The sequence below is a fragment of the Bos taurus genome, chromosome 3, assembly GCF_002263795.3.
Source record: "Bos taurus isolate L1 Dominette 01449 registration number 42190680 breed Hereford chromosome 3, ARS-UCD2.0, whole genome shotgun sequence".
NCBI lineage: Eukaryota > Metazoa > Chordata > Mammalia > Artiodactyla > Bovidae > Bos > Bos taurus.
In genome coordinates, this window is record NC_037330.1 from 114,230,183 (window position 1) to 114,248,002 (window position 17,820).

Genomic DNA, 17,820 nt, shown 5'->3' on the forward strand with positions numbered 1-17,820 from the left:
AGTGATAATAATCAGCTTGGTTACAATGTAACCCCACACCTTCCTGCAAATCCTTGGTCATAACCTCTCATTATCATAATTACTTGTTTGATCATCCAATCATCCATCTTGCCCACTAGAGACCAAGTCTATCTTAGTGCTTGCCTAAATCTAGGCCCTAGCAGAGTGTCCAGCACAAATTGGCACTCACCAATGACGAACTGCAAGGAGATCAAATCAGTAAATGCTAAAGGAAATCAACCCTGAATATTCACTGGAAGGACTGATGCTGAAGCTCCAGTACTTTGACCACCTAATGTGAAGAGCCGACTCACTGGAAAAGACCCTGATCCTGGGGAAGATTGAGGGCAGGAGAAGGGGGAGACATAGAATGAGACTGTTGGATTGTATCACTAACTCAATGGACATGAGTTTGAGCAAACTCCAGGAGATAGTGAAAGACAGGGAAACCTGGCGTGCTGCAGTCCATGGAGTAGCAAAGACTCGGACATGACCAAGTGACTGAACAACAGCAACGATGAACCAATGGTGTGATGACCACATGAAGTCTGGTCATCCCTCTGTGAGCTCCAGATGCACCGCCCCCCCCCCATCCTGTTCAGTGATCAACACACACACACAGCCGACCTCTGTGTGGTCCGCTTCCTTCTAATCTCCCTACACCCAGTCCTCGCCGGCTTTCACAGCTTTCCTCCAGGCAGGTATAATTAAATTGCAGTTACTAAGTCACTCCTTGAGATTCAGATCAAGATCACCTTGACTAGGATTTTGCGTGCTAGCAATAACATCTAACACACATTTAACAAAATGTTCTTTAGTTTCCCTGTATTGAGTCCAAAAAAAAAAAAAAAAAAAAGAAGGAAAGAGAGAAAGGAAAGGAAGGAAGGAAGAAAGATACAAAGATACAAAAACACCATCCTGCTCCATTACTTAGGAACAAGAAGTGTTTCCATTTAATGTTATCCAAATGATATGCCATCAGCACATCACTGGGGAGATTGTTAGGGTGCCAGTTTTCAGGTCTCACTCTGGACCTACTGAGTCAGAAAAGCTGAGGAAGGACCCAGTGTCTCATGTCCCAAAAGCCCTCCAGATATATTCTGATGGCATGCTCAAGTTGGAGAACCACTGGTTTCGGGCAATGATTCCTGATTTTGGACACTTATTGGAACCACATGAGGAATTTTAAAAAGTAAGTCCCCTGGAGACTGGTGTGACCCAGGACCAAGACCCTCTGCTTCAAGATGACGAACCTTGGCCCATGGCTTGCATCTTGGTAGAGAAATTGCTGATATACTGCTGGATCACAGTCAAAAATGAGAATTATTGACTCAGGAGAGGACCTAAAAATGATCTCATTATCAAATGAGAAGACCGAGGGCCAGATAGGTTAATTAACTGTCTAAGGTCCTGTTGCTTGCATGTGAGCCCAGGACTCTGGCATTCCCCAGGTCAACACTTTCTTGTTGCGAACTGATCCATTTTACCCAAGCTGCTTTGAACCTCAGCCTCTGCCCTTTGCTTGAGGACAGAGACGCTTTCTGAATGGCTTTCACTCAGCGCCCGTGTCGGGTGGGCCTTGTTCCACGGGCGTCCACCTGATGCTTGAGCTGATGGCTCTGCATCGCCGCGTCCCACACTCAGCACTCCTGGCTTCTCCTCATCCCACCTGAGCGTCCTTCTCAGGTCAGCCTCCTCCGGGAGCTCTCAGTGGACACCTCCTGCATCCAGCTCATATCCTTCACCCTTCCAGAACACCTCCCAGCTCACCCTTTCTGCTGCTGTGCTCCCCACTGGGATCAATTTTCTGTGTACATCCTTTCCTCCAGAGTGAAAGCGAACACACGGGTGTCAGGCAGGCTGAGGGGCCCAGAAATGGGGCACCTGTGAGCTGACCCATGACGTCTGAGCCATTAGAGATGACCTGAGGCGTCCATGACTATTCCTGTAGCCCCACCCAGCATGGCCCGTTTGAGCAGCTGCCTCTTCTGGATGGCACTTCCGTAAGTTCTATAACGGTGCTTCCCCATGCTGGTCTTTTATGAACCCACTTACTTTACCAAATGTCCCCCTCACCCCCGGAGCTGCCCCATCCTCTCTCTGAGACAGCTGTGTCTCCGTCTACCTGCTGCCAGCACTCCCATCTCTTCCTGCAACATCTTCTGACTGTCCTTTCCTCTCCTCTAGGACAGCGCAGGAAAGGTCCCTAAATTCTACGAGCTGTGGGAGACTCTCACTCAGATTTCCCCTTTGCCTGCTCCAGTATCACTGACCTTGAAGTGAAGTGAAGTCAAATTTGCTCAGTCATGTCCGACTCTTTGCAATCCCATGGACTATACAGTCCTTGGAATTCTCCAGGCCAGAATACTGGAGTGGGTAGCGTTTCCCTTCTCCAGGGTATCTTCCCAACCGAGGGATTGAACTCAGGTCTCCCGCATTGCAGGCGGATTCTTTACCAACTGAGCCACAAAGGAAGTGCAAGAATACTACTGTGGGTAGCCTATCCCTTCTCCAGCAGATATTCCCAGCCCAGGAATAGAACCCGGGTCTCCTGCATTGCAGGTGGATTCTTCACCAACTGAACTATCAGGGAAACCCATCACTGACCTTAAACAACTTTTTTTTTTTAACCTCTGTCAGAACAAAGATGCTAAGTTGTGACCATGAACTGTTGTTCTCAAGCAATTCTCACCCCAAACTGTGAGTATCTTTCTCACAAAGGTACATGTTACATGGTTGCTACATAAGGAAGACGGAATAGCTACTGTGTCCTGGGAGAAAGTCGTGTGCCTCCCAGTGGTGTTAGCTTGCTGTTTAATGCTGCTGCTGAAGAAGAGAGACGCGTCTGTCTCTAAGTCCTAAAACTAAACACGGAGTTCTGATTAGAAATCATTATTGTCATTCACTTTCAGTCCCAAGACAGGTTCTAAAAGGTGTTGGAACAGTTTACATCACCCCATATCTTAGGTTCTAACTGTTGTCGTTATTCGGTCGCTAAGTCATGTCCGACTGTTTGTGACTCCCTGGACTGCAGAATATCAGGCTTCTACCATTTTTCAATACCAGGAACCAAGCCTCCTTGGAAATGCCATTCCAAGCCTGCAGCAGGAAATACCAAGATGAATGTGAGCATTTTGCAGAGCCAGAGGGTAAGGAAGCAACAAAATAATAAATTTATGTCAAAGAGCCACAAGAACCAAGTGAAAGAGCTCCCTATAGCCAAAGTTGGAGCAATTCAAACAAGAAAATAAAGTGAAAGCTGCCCAGTCGTGTCCAACTCTTTGTGACCCCCACGGACTTCTCCATAGAATTCTCTAGGCCAGATCCTGGAGTGGATAGCCTTTCCCTTCTCCCAGGGATCTCCCCAACCCAGAGATTGAACCCAGGTCTAAGTAACTTTGAATTATAATCCAAAGTAGATGGTAAATACCCATGAATCCATGCTGATATAAATGATTTAATTAATAAGTAAATGGAGGAGAAGACACAAATTTCCTGTCCATAAGAATTCTGCAAAATTATGTACATACCCCATCCTGTAGCAGGGAGGTATAACACCACCCGTCTTGGGGGTGGGCTCCCAAGGTGACACCCTTCAGGGGGACGGTCTGAGAGGCAGCAGCTGCAGCCAGCTCTGGGTCCTCACACACCTGGCCGCTGCGGAAACTGCCCTATTCAGTGCCTACTGCGGGCAGTGGAGGCGGTTTTCTCATCTGATCAGCTCTTAGGATGGGTTTGTCCATGATTCCTGGAAACTTGGCCTCCTTGTGTCCTCCTCCTCCTACCTAATGTATTTTTAATTTTACTCAAATATAGTTGATTTAGTTTTCAACTTCATTTTTTAATTGGTGGAAAATTGCTTTACAGTTTTGTGTTGGTGTCTGCTGTACAACATGAACTAGTCACAATTAAATATACAATATATATATATCTCGTCCCTCCTGAGCTTCCCTCCCCTCCCTACATGCTACCCCTCTAGGTCATCACAGAGTGCCAGGCTGAGCTCCCTGTGTTATCTAGCAACTTCCCACTATTTTACACGTGACTGTATATATCTTTCAGTGCTTGAAGTATAGTTGATTTACAATGTGTTCATTTGTGTTAATTTCCACTGTACAGCAAAGTGAGTCAGCTATAATATATGTGTGTATATACACACACACACATATATATATACACACATATATATACACATATATTTTATGTGTATATATACACACACATATATATACATATACTCTTTTTTCATATACTTTTCCATTATTTTATCACAGGATATTGGATATAGTTCCCTGAGCTATACAGTAGGAGCTTACTGTTTATCCATCCTATATATCCTAATATCTTTTACATAAATTTCTTTTATTTAATAAGTTAAAGGCATTTTCTGTCACATTTCACTAACAGCATTGATACATTCAGCAAGGAAAGTTTGGGTGCAGGAGGTACAATGGCATACTTGAAGGAAAGATGAGCCCAGAAATTAATACAAATACAGCAGGAAGTGTAGCCTATTATTGACTATAGAAGTAATTTGGGTGTCTGTGTTTTAAAATAGGATAAAATAAAAAGTGTTATGGATAATAATAAAACTTTAGGGTTTTTAAGGGGCATAAGTATGACAAAATTCTTGCCATAATTTGAGATAGGATAGAGTGAATTACTGTAGAATTTTCTAGGAAAAAAAACTTATGGTTAAGTGAAAACTTTATTGGCAATCACTAGGTTAATAAAAATATAAATATGACTCATCAATAGAGGGGAAAAAGAGAAAGGTGACTATAGAAAACTTCATTAATTCAGTAAAAAGAAGAAAAAGACAAAAATGAAAAGAGGAAAGAAGGTAAGTAGAAAATCAACATAAGATGGGAGAAATTAGTCTAAACATATAATCTCAACAAACATAAATGGATTAGACTTGTCAGTTAAAAGATAGGGATTGGCAGGCATTTTAAATAGTAGCTAATACTACTTAAACACAAGGAAACATAAAACTGCACAGAAATGTTTAAATAAAAAGATAGGAAAAGATGTGCCTTACAAACGTTGCAATAAAAGGATAGCAATATTACTATTAGATGAAAGATAATTTTAAGTAAAAAGCAGGACTTCCTTCATGGCTCAGAGGTAAAGAATCTGCCTGCAGAGAAGGCGATGGCCACCCCCCTCCAGTACTCTTGCTTTGAAAAATCCCATGGACGGAGGAGCCTGGTGGGCTGCAGTCCATCCGGTTGTGAAGAGTCGGACGCGACTGAGCGACTTCCCTTTCACTTTTCACTTTCATGCTTTGGAGAAGGAAATGGCAACCCACTCCAGTGTTCTTGCCTGGAGAATCCCAGGGACGGGGGAGCCTGGTGGGCTGCCGTCTATGGGGTCGCACAGAGTCGGACACGACTGAAGTGACTTAGCAGCAGCAGCAGCCGATGCAGGAGACGTAGGTTCGATCCCTGTCTGGGAATATCCCACAGGTTGCGGGGCAATTAAGTCCATGCATTGCAACTATTGAGCCTGTGCTCCAGAGCCCACGTGCTGCAACTACCGAATCCCACATGTCCCAGAGCCTGTGCTCCACAGCAAGAGACGTCAGCGTGGTGGGAAGCCTGCAGACTGCAACAGACTACAAGACTGCAACTGGGAGAGTAGCCCCCGCTTGCCACAACTAGAGACCAGACCATGCAGCACAAAGACCCAGCACAGCCAACAAATAAAAAATCAACAAATATGTTTTATTCATAAAAAGTAAAGTAGAAAAATATTAGGGGGGATGAAGAAGGACACTATATATTACTAAATATATTACTCTATATTGCTAATAGGAACAACTCAATCAGAAGAATCATGTATTTGAATGCCTTAACCATGCCGCTTCAAAATATACTGAACTTTAAACCTTGAGAGAGATTTCAACACTTCTGTATTAGAAATTGGCCTTCAGCATGCAAGATAAAAATTACAACCAATAAAATTAAAATGGACAGAATTTATATAAAATCTCCCATGACTCCAAACATACAGTAGATATTATTTTCAAGAACACAACAAAGATTTTATAGACTTGATTATGCATTAAATTGCAAAGAAATTTATAAAAAATTTCAGAGAATCAATAAAATGCAAATCATGTTTGCTAAGCATAGAACAATAAAACTGGAAACTAACAATAAAAGAAAAAAAAACAATAAAAGACCTTTGTAGATAACACTTTTTCCTCCCCAGAAATGGGGACACTTGAACATACATTTATTAATAACTCATGGATTATGGATAAATTCACAGTGAAAATTATAGAGTATCTAAAACTGAATAGCATGAAAATACTATATATTGCAAAACTTGAAGGATATAGCTAAATTGGTACTTGGGGTTTAAATTATAGCCTTGATGCATTTATTAAAAATAGAGTTCTTAAACAAATGAGTTTTGTTTCAAGTTAACAGGAAAGGCACTCAAGCCTAAAAATATAAAAAGAAAATAAAAACAAAAAAGCGGATATTAATAAGATGAAAAATAAACAATAAAAAGAATCAATAGAATCAAAAGCCAATTGATTAAAAAGTCAGTAAAATAACACTGATCATTTAAAAGGGAAAAAGAGATACGAAAACAAGCAAGGAATAAAAATGGGGTTAGAACGATGGTGTAGTGGACTGGATTTATTTAGAAACCATGAGAGTGCTGCATGCAACTTTATACCAACAGATCTGATGACAGTAAAAATACAAAGATTTCCAGAAGAATACAATTAAACGTAGAACTCAGAATACCTTTCACAGTGTCACATTGTAAAGCAAAATCCAGAAAGACAAAAAAACACAGAAAGGAAGACACATGGTTCCTGGTCTCTCATCACCTCACAGAGCACCACACTGGGGGCTGCTGACGCCACTGGACACCTGGAGCTTTCCTCTCCAGCGAGGGCACTGGTTCTCCTGGTGATATCTTATGTGGAGCAAAAGCAAGAAGCATCAGGTGTGTGAGGTATAAACAGAGAAGGCTTGGGTGCCAGGCTCTTAGGGAGGCAAAACAGCTGGATGGGAGTTTTGGGGAATGCACCTGGTACTCAAGGGGAAATTTGTCTAGCAGCCACAGCCCACGCCCCACCATGCCCCCGCCCCCACGCCCACCACCCCGCCCTGACCACCACCAGAGAATGGAATGCCACTCCCTGGGGAGATGACCTTGAAGCAATACCTCTCCCAGAGAAAGGAAGAGCATCTCTCTGTTGTTCTGTCTCCTGGGTCTTTGAGGCCATCTTGCTTGCTTCTTTGTTGCCAACACCAAATCACAAGGGAATAGAAATTCTTTTTTTCTTTTTAATATTTATTTATTTGGCTGTGCCAGGTCCCAGTTTTGGCACTCAGGATCTTCACTGCAGTATGTGGGATTCTGTTTTTAGTTGTGACATGTGGGATCTAGGTCTCCTACCAGGGATTGAACCCTGGCCCCTTGCATTTGGAGCATAGAGTCTCAGCCACTGGACCACTAGGGAAGTCCTAGGAATTTTTGTTAAAATACATTAAAAAAAACAATGTACTGGTTGGAAATCAAAAGATTTCTGTTTTAAAAGACAGCAGAATCCAATGTTTCAATGGTACACTTTGCCACACTTTCAATGAAATATTACTCAGCTATTAAAAAGAATGCATTTGAATAAGTTCTAGTGAGGTGGATGAAACTGGAGCCTGTTATGCAGAGTGAGGTAAGTCAGAAAGAAAAACACCAATACAGTATATTAACACATATATATGGAATTTAGAAAGATGGTAACGATGACCCTATATGTGAGACAGCAAAAGAGAAACAGATGTAAATAGCAGACTTTTGGACTCTGTGGGAGAAGACAAGGGTGGGATGATTTAAGAGAATAGCATTGAAACATGTATATTCAGTTCAGTTCAGTTCAGTCACTCAGTCATGTCCGACTCTTTGTGATTCCATGAATCACAACACGCAGGGCCTCCCTGTCCATCACCAACTCCCGGAGTTCACTCAAACTCATATCCATCGAGTCTGTGATGCCATCCAGCCATCTCATCCTCTGTCATCCTCTTCTCCTCCTGCCCCCAATCCCTCCCAGCATCAGGGGCTTTTCCAATGAGTCAACTCTTCACATCAGGTGGCCAAAATATTGAGTTTAAGCCTCAACATCAGTCCTTCCAATGAACACCCAGGACTGATCTCCTTTAGGATGGACTGGTTGGATCTCCTTGCAGTCCAAGGGACTCTCAAGAGTCTTCTCCAACACCACAGTTCAAAAGCATCAATTCTTTGGCTCTCAGCTTTCTTCACAGTCCAACTCTCACATCCATACATGACCACTGGAAAAACCATAGCCTTGACTAGACAGACCTTTGTTGGCAAAGTAATATCTCTGCTTTTAAATATGTATATGTATATTACCATATGTGAATAGATTGCCTGTCCAGGTTTGATGTATGAGACCAGGTTCTCAGGGCTAGTGCACTGGGATGACCCTGAGGGATGGGATGGGGAGGGAGGTGGGAGGGAGCGTCAGGATGGGGAACACATGTACACCTATGGCTGATTCATGTCAATGTATGGCAAAAACCACTACAACACTGTAAAGTAATGAGCCTCCAATTAAAATAAATAAATTAATTTTAAAATACCTATTTTAAACAACAGTTTAAGAGACTGAAAAAACAAGAAAATCCTCCAAATCCACTTGAAAAATTGACAGGAATCCTTTTCACCAGCTGGACCAGGGAGTAGAAAGAAAAGATGGACCACTCTCATTTATTAAGCTATGATCATTTTAAACAAAAATTTGGCAAATCAAACTCTACACTGTATAAAAAAATATAATGCAGATTTAGTCCAGGAATATATATTTCAAAAGAGGAAAATGTATTAGTGAAGTACATTCATGTTAAAAGAATAATAGGAAAGCAAAGGAAAATCCAAAAAGAAGTACCTAGGACGGTCACAAAGTAACACACACTTGTGATTTTAAAACTCTCACGGAACTGGGAATAAGAAGAAACTTTAAAAGCCTATAGCTCTACTAATCCTAATGCGTTTGGACTGGGATTAATCCTAACTAACCATTAGGATGGTCTCTAGACGCATCAGCACTGAAGTCCAGAACAAAGGAAGAGTACCCTTTATCATCACCATTCAAAAATGGACTCTGGCGCCTAGCAAAAGAAATAAGAAGTATAGGGTTTGGAAAGGAAGACAAAGCACTATATTCATTTGCATATAATAGTTTATTAAAAATAATTCTTAAGAGAAGGTCCAGATAAGCCATGGAGGTTAATAGGAGAGTTTGGCAAAATTTCAAGACAATTAGTGTTTAAAAGACAGCAACAACCCTATTACCAGTAGCAACATTAGAACGTGTAATAGAAAATAGAAAATCTCCAGGCTGCTGCTTCTGGCCACAGGGAGGAAGTGGTCAGAACAGCTTTCCTGCAGTAGACAACTAGAGACTTGGACAAAATACAGAACATAGCTGTCAGACTGGACAGCTCAGAATGTAGCAACCGAGCCCTGAGGAAGGGGTAGCCAGCGAGGCGACCCTGTCATCACCGGGGCTCCTTCCCAGGACCGAGGTCATGGAGGGGAGACTCCAGCAGAACCTGCTACTCTGGCAGAGCCAAGAAGCCACTGCAAAATAATGAGAACTTGTGAGCTAGGGTCCTGAGAGGGAGGAGCTACCCAGTAATGAGGCACAGAAATCTGTGTAGGCATCCCTCTGAGTCTTTGACTGAAAATCAGACTTTTTTTTAGAGATTACTTTTTTAATGTGAACCAGTTTTAAAGTCCTTATTGAATTTGTTACAATATTGCTTCTGTTTTATGTGTTGCTTTTTAGGCCAACAGGCATGTGGAATTTTTAGCTGCCTGACCAAGGATCGAACTGGCACCCCTTGCATTGGAAGGCGAAGTTTTAAGCACTGGACTGCCAGGATGTCCTAGACTTTTATTTTTTTAATGAAACATAGTTGAAGGTTTAGTTTTGAGTATGTGTGCTCAGTCGCTCAGTTGTGTCTGACCCTTTGCAACCGCATGGACTGTGGCCCACCAGGATCTTCTGTTGATGGGATTTTCCAGGCAAGACTACTGGAGTGGTTTGCCATTTCTTCCTCCAAGGGCTCCTCCTGACCCAGGGATCAAACTCACATCTCTTGTGACTCCTGCATTGGCAGGTGGATTCTTAACTGCTGGGCCACTGGGAAAGCCCATTTTAGGGCATAGACACAGACATAAATGTTTACACTTAAGTATTAATAAAAAGATCAAGCATCAGTGACCTAGTGCCCCAGCCTAAGGATGAGACGCTGATACAGGTAATCCCACATGCAACATTTACACTTTTTGTTCTGACTTTAAATTATTCGATGGCCACTCAGAGAAGAGCTGAAACAATCTCATACTGAGGGCCTTCTTGGGGTCCCCCTCTCACGTGGCTTCTTACAAGTCAGCAAAGCCAGGAATCGCTGGAAGATTTTCCAAAATTAATCCACTCCCAGATTTTGTATCCAGAAATTTCATATTTTTCCTAATGTGAGAGATGCCAGCAAAGGTGTGCCCTCATTCTTTACGCTCACAAGTTTCTCTGCAGTGAGTTTTCACAGTTTATGGAATGTGGGGAAATAGGAGGCTTGCCAGTCCTGTGACATTCAGTGGGACATTCTCTCCAGGATAAATCCTCATGGCTGTTAGGCATCCAAGGCTTTCTCATGGTAATTGCACTGAGTCTCTTCACCTTCTGCTCAGTACTGCAAATGCCTGTGTTATAGGGTTTTCCACGTTCCTTACATGAGTGTTCCTCTGTAGCGATACCTCATGTCTGTTCTGAGGAGGAGCATTCCTGAAGGCACGTGTGTAGGTGGAAACTTCACGAGGCTGGATGAGAATGATTTCTGAAAAAGAACAGTTTCCAAGTAGTGATTTAAAAAAAAAAATGTCTCAACACTTACACAAGGCCATGTGTGTTAGTTGCTCAGTTAGTTCAGTCGCTCAGTCGTGTCCGACTCTTTGCGACCCCATGAATCACAGCAGCCCACTAGGCCTCCCTGTCCATCACCAACTCCCGGAGTTCACTCAAACTCACGTCCATCGAGTCAGTGATGCCATCCAGCCATCTCATCCTCTGTTGTCCCCTTCTCCTCCTGCCCCCAATCCCTCCCAGCATCAGAGTTTTCCAATGAGTCAAATCTTCGCATGAGGTGGCCAAAGTACTGGAGTTTCAGCTTCATTTGCTCAGTCATGTCCAACTCTCTGCGACTCCATGAACTGTAGCCCACCACTCTCTTGTGTCCATGGGATTCTCCAGGCAAGAATACTAGAGTGGGTTGCCATGCCCTCTTCCAGGGGATCTTCCTGACCAGGGATTGAAATCAGGTTTCCCACATTGCAGGCAGATTCTTTACCATCTGAGCCACCAGGGAAGCCCAAGAATACTGGAGCAGGTAGCCTATCCCTTCTCCAGGGGATCTTCCTGACCCAGGAATTGAACCAGGGTCTCCTACATTGCAGGCAGATTCTTTACCAACTGAGCTACCAGGGAAGCCCCAAGTGGGTGCTTAGCCAAAATCAAAGGGACTTTACTGGGAGTAGAGTGGAGTGGGAGCTGGTCCCACTCCAAAGCCAGGAGCCTGGGGCCAAGGACTATTCAAGTTTCCTTTAGCCAGAGTTGAGAGGCTTTGTTGAATTTATGGGGAATCCAAGAGAGACTTTGGAGAAGCCAGGTCTATCTTACACAGGATATAAGACAGAAAACCTACCAGACAACAATGTTCCCAGGAAGTCCCTGAGGGGACATGAGCCATCAGTGCAGTAAGAGGTGTGCTGCCTGGCGGCGGGGTGGGGTCCAGGAACACTGAGAGGCACAGAGGTAATTCTCCTCCATTTACCTGTGTTGGTGATGGGAGATGCCTTTAGACCTGGGTTCACTGACAGCAGTGGGAACCACAGAAACCAAAATAATAGATGAAGTGGCAGCACCCAATCACCAGAAGTCGGGTGCATTTTTATCACGATTGGTGAGGCTGGGAAGAGAGCCAGAAGGGTCAGACTGAGATATTTATTTCAACATGGCTTCCCAAGGGGAAAGTAAGCAGGCAGACAGCAAGGGTGACGCCAATCTCTGCAAAAAGAAGAATCAAAAATGATCATTAGGAGTCTGGAGGAAATCCCCAGTATGAGGTCAGATTCTTCTCTGAGGACCCAGTTTTGGGGACCAGAACCCAGTGACTTAGGGAGAAGCTGGCATTTTCACAACATTCTCATGAGTTGAGTACTTTAGTTATCCCTATTTTACTGATGAGGAAACTGAGGGCGGTTGAAATTAATTTGTCTAAGAATTACAAGCTAGGAAATGGCACCACCGACCCACCCTATGGGCATGAGTGTATAATACTCATAAGTGCAGAATTGATCAGTGAAGGAAATAAATGTTTTAAAATTTAAAATATGCTCTCGATTACATTTTTAAGAGGTTATAGTGTTTCATACTCCTACCAGCAAGAAGGAAATCTTATCTCTTTTTTTATCCTCTCTAAACCTGGCTTATATCATCAAGTGAAAATAGGTGATCAGATTTAATTTCAGCTTTTCAAACTTGTTTATCAACGGGTTGGATTTCTTCCATGTATTGCCTGACCATATTCATTAACTATTTTTGTATTTAACTACAATTTTTTTGTTTCTCACTTTGTTGTTGTCATTCAGTTGCTCAGTCGAGTCCAGCTCTTTTTGACCCCATGGACTGCAGCACGCCAGGCTTCCCTGTCCTTCACTATCTTCCAGAGTTTGCTCAAATTCACGTCCACTGAGTCAATGATGCCATCCAACCATCTCATCCTCTGTCGCCCCTTTCTCCCTCTTGCCCTCCATCTTTCCCAGCATCAGGGGCTTTTCCAGTGAGTCGGCTCTTCCCATCAGGTGACCAAAGTATTGGAGCTTCCACTTCATCATCAGTCCTTCCAATGAATATTCAGGGCTGATTTCCTTCAGGATTCACTCGTTTGGTCTCCTTGCTGAACAAGGGACTCTCAAGTGTCTTCTCACTTTTATAAAAGACTTTTGTAGATTAGTGCGATGACTCTTATGTCCCTCCTACATCATAAATTGTTTTCTTAGCTTATAGTCTGCTTGTTTACTTCCCTATGATTATTTTTGCCATATATAAAAATGTTCATTTCCTCTGCAGTCCATCTTAATGTGATTTCCACCTTTGTCATTCCATTCAAACTGCTGCTTTCAGGGTTCCCAACAGCCTCTGCCTCGCTAAATTTAATATGGAATTTTCTGTCCTCTTATTCAGTCCAGTTATAAATCTTTTATTTAACCTCACAGAGCCTCAGTTTCGTTTTTCTACATGAATATGAGGAAGAAAAAACCTCTCCCAGCTCTGCAAGTTGGTTGCAAAAAATGAAAAAGCATTGGTGCATAGCACCTAGCCCAGTGCCTGCTCTTATTACTGGTCAAAAGCCTACCCAGCTGTTGTCTGTGTGCTCTGGCCCCGGGATCCTGGGGGAAAGTGCTGCTGGTCACAGGAGTAGGAGGAGGAAAAGGACTTGGAGAAGAAGAAGAAGAAAAAGAAGGGGTGGAGGGAAAGGGGAGCGGGGAGCAGCAGGAGGAGGGGGGAGGAGAGGGGGGCGTCAGCACTGATGCTGCCAGGTGCGTCCCTGGAGCTGTACTAATCACTTCTCAGAGCAACAGGACCTGGGGCTTCCGGATATGAATATATCAGCAACAACAATGAAAATCACAAACACTTAGGGGGAATCGACCACTCCCCAGCCCTCGATGAGTGCTTCATGAGGAAGGGTGGCATCCAAAGGGGGCCTTGGCCTGCCTGGCACCCAGTCAGTGCCATGTGTGAACCATGGTCTCGATCACCACTTTTCTTACTCTTGTTTTACAGGCGACGTCTTCTGACACCAATTGTCTGCTCCCAGGCAGATGGGTGGGGGACCCCGACCCATCTGTGCATTCTGTCCCCCATCAAGGGGCCTGGGAAAGCCTTCTTTCCTCCAGGGTGAGTCAGCAGGGAACAAATGGAACCTTGTGGAAAGTTCTGTGCGCAGGAGAAGGCCTTTCTGCAGCAGCTACACTGAAAACAGGCTTAGGGGTAGAACCCTGGCCAGGAAGCAGGTTGCATTTGGGCCTCCCCAAGTTGGCCTAACATTTCATTCAGAACAGTTCACCTTGAAATAGGGATCTTCAGCTTCTGCTGATGCTTGTCAACAAGAGCCTCTCTCAGTGTTCTTCCACCAGCATCTCCGCTCACTTCAGATGTCAGTCTGGCCCTAAAGGTGATTGGGTCCTGGACCCAGCTCCCTACCCTCAGGAGAAAAGTGCTCCCGTGAAACAGACATATGTACTCTGTTAAACAGAGAGAATTTTTAGAAAACACCCACTCAGTATTCTCTGTCTGACTCAGAAGACGCAGCTCCAATTTAATTCTCCATAGAAAGATAATAAAGGAACAGCCCCAGAAACAAGCTTGTAGATAGAAAGAATGGAGGCAAATATTAAATTCATACTGAGAGGGGGGGAAAAATCAAGCCCGTTATTGAGGGAAATCAAATCAGCAAAGCTGGAGATAAACTTGAGCAACCTCCTAAGAGCACAGAGGAAATGAATAAAGAGATTAAAAAGATGAGAGAAATAAGATAATAGAGGCAGAGAACTAATCAAAGTGATCCTGTCCGCAAATAAAAGCTACTCCCAACAAAGAATGCCCTAGAAATGAGAGTGATACAATAATAAAAGGTATTAGAGAAAACTTTCCTGACCTGAAAATAGAGTTGCCAGCCAACGCTGGGAGGTAGTTTCTAGGCAACATTAATGCCAAAAGATGGATATCAAGACAAAGCCTGCAATTTTGTTTTAATAATTTCAAAAACAAGAGAATTCCTTTGAGTTTACCCTCAAATAAATGAATGTTGGAGGGGGGGGGTTGGCCTAAAATTTCTCCCCTGCTGTATTAAATTAAATTTATTGCCAAGAGGCTATAGAGATACACTGGCTGAAGCAAACAAGAACATGGGTCAGAGATGACAGACCATGGGGAGACACAGCTGAGAGGCCATTTGTCAGCTTCTTCAGAGTTTTGTGTGTGTTTAGGGGTGGGGGTTTCATCAACACGGCACCATATTTGACGACTTACACAGGAAACACCTCCTAATGTCTTGGATTCAAGATGCAGCTTTAAGAGCAAGACTCTGATGCCTGGAGAGGCCAAGTCCACAAGCCTCCCCATCAGATGGTCTGACTGTTACTTTTGGCTGATGTTAGGATCTCAGAGCACCTGCCCACAGCACAGTCTTTGGAACTGGAATCATGCTTTGAAAAATGTGTGTCAGCAGGGCCAGAGATCTAGTTCCCACTGACATCGTAGGGGTGAGTGTGCTGATGTGCCCCAGTGAACCAGACACTTGATGGGGAGGTTTCATTTGGACACACCACACTCAGGTGTCAGGCTGGATACAGAGCTTGTTGTTCAGTTGCTCAGTCGTGTCCGACTCTTTGCGACCCCATGGACTGCAGCACACCAGGCTTCCCTGTCCTTCGCTATCTCCTGAAGCTTGCTCAAACTCATGTCCATTGAGTCGGTGATGCCATCCAAGCATCTCATCCTCTGTCGTCCCCTTCTCCTCCTGCCTTCAATCTTTCCCAGCATCAGAGTCTTTACCATTGAGTCAGTTTTTCAGTTCTTTGCATCAGGTGGCCAAAGTACTGGAGCTTCAGCTTCAGCATCAGTCCTTCTAATGATTATTCAGGCCTGATTTCCTTTAGGATGGACTGGTTTGACCTCCTTGCTGTCCAAGGGCCTCTCGAGGATTTTCTCCAGCATCAGAGCTACACCTGCACCAGTTCCAGGCCCCCATGGATCCCAATGAGTTCTGTCTGCAAGAGCCTCTTTTCACAGTCTAAAATGCTGATTTTGAACCCCAGTTCTGTCCTGGAACCCCAGTGTTTGTGAGCCTTTGCTCCTAGAGAAGATAGAAGTCTGCAGAAGTCTACAGAATAGCCCATCACCTGCACCTCCTCACCATCTTCCTGACCCCCCAGACTCCAGGAATGGTCATTCACTTGGAAAGTGGCTGGAGGAGCCCTCAGCCCTTTGAACTTGTCCATGAGGCAAAAAATCCCAGCTATCAGTCCCTGGAGTTGGGCCAATACCAATAGCTTCACCAATGGAGGACACGGCTGGAGCCTTTCTTGTTCAGCCCTGCTTTCAAAATTCCCTTTACTCATAGCATTCTTTTTATTTACACATGGCTTCTTCTCAACTGCCATCCTGTGCTGACATTTTTCTAATTTGAAATGTTTAACTTCAAAGGTTATTGTGCCAATAGAAAAAGCAATTCAGCATTTGAAACATTGAATAATTAAGCAATGGCCCATTGACTTACCCACTGCCATACATTAGGCATCCTCTTCTCATTTACCATCTTAGTTCCTAATGAGTTTATTCTCACACTGGTATTTATTGACAGCTAGAGAACAACAATTCAAAAGCATCCAGAGGCCCATCCCAATATGAGCCAATCCGAGCTGAGTTATTCATAATTTAGATACCGCTTGGGTGTTGTGTTTCCTGCCATCTTTACTAAATGAATACGAAAAGAATTGGAATTGGAGAAAAGAACCAGGTTCTTGCTTCTGATAACTGGGAGTGGAACAGTACTTCTAACAAAATCAGTTCTATTCTGACAGTTAACATTCAATTCCTGCACACCATGTGCCATTTAATAAGTAAACCGCTGCTCTTTTTAATGAAGCCAAAAAGATGATGTATGCCATCTGAAGCACAATTATACCCCCAGAAACAAGGAAAGAAATGCTAATTACAAAACTGTTCACATGGCAACTGCTTGATAAATTAAACTGAGGAAAACAGCCCTATGTCTCTTACCCATTCTTCTTTGTGTCTGGCAAAGGCAAGGGATATGAAAAGACAAATCGACATCTCATTTTGGGTGCAAGGTGACCCTTTTTATAAGATGGGTCTCTTGAAAGCCCTAACTATGCTGATGGCTGAGACCAACACAGTGGACACGGGCAATGAGAGGGGACCCCTCATGGAAAATATCCTGAATCTCTCCTGGTTAGCTTCTTCCCTAGCTGCCAACTACCACTGCCTCCAGTTTGTCCCTAGGGATTGCAAAGTCGGGAGCTCCCCATTTCTGGGGAAATTTGACAGGGAGCCACAGGAATGAACCGTCAGTCAACTCTGGGATCGGGATGTGGGTGTTGGAGTGCAGCAAGGTTGTCACTTCTGGTCCTGACACTGCTCTGACAGATATGGAAGAGCCAGTCTTCCCTGGAACCAAGAGCCCTCCCAAGAACGCTCCACTCTCCTTACCGTAAACTCTGAGAGGGTCTCTGCCCACCATCTGCCCATCTATGGAGAGTTCATCATTTAAAAAAAAAAAAAAAAGTATTGTTTACTTTGCTATGCCGGGTCTTAGTTGCAGCATGTGGGATCTTTGCTTGAGGCATGTGAACTCTTAGTTGGGTGTATGGGATCTAGTTCCCTGACCAGGGATTGAACCTGGGTCCCCTGCATTGGGAGCACGGAGTCTTAGCCACTGGACCACCAGGGAACTCCCTGGACAGCTCATCTTTCCTTGAGTATGACCTACCTCTTTGTTGACAGCCTACATCCACTTTATCCTTCTCAGGCCATGGGTCATAGGTGAGGCTGACTCTGTCTCAGATTTTAGGACTGAGCATGGGTCCTGGAGGAAGCCAGTCAACACTTTGCACCCCCTGGTTCAGTGATGGACACACGACCCAGAACAGGCTTATCGGAACAAACGTGATTCAGTTCCTCAG

General features: G+C 43.9%; 1 non-coding gene across 1 annotated transcript; it reads right to left on the reverse strand.

The window, feature by feature from the left end:
- Nucleotides 1-17,515: 17,515 nt before the first annotated feature.
- TRNAG-CCC (transfer RNA glycine (anticodon CCC)) lies at nucleotides 17,516-17,588 on the reverse strand. Its single transcript has one exon. It is a non-coding gene; the product is annotated as a tRNA-Gly (tRNA).
- Between the last annotated feature and the right edge of the window lie 232 nt (nucleotides 17,589-17,820).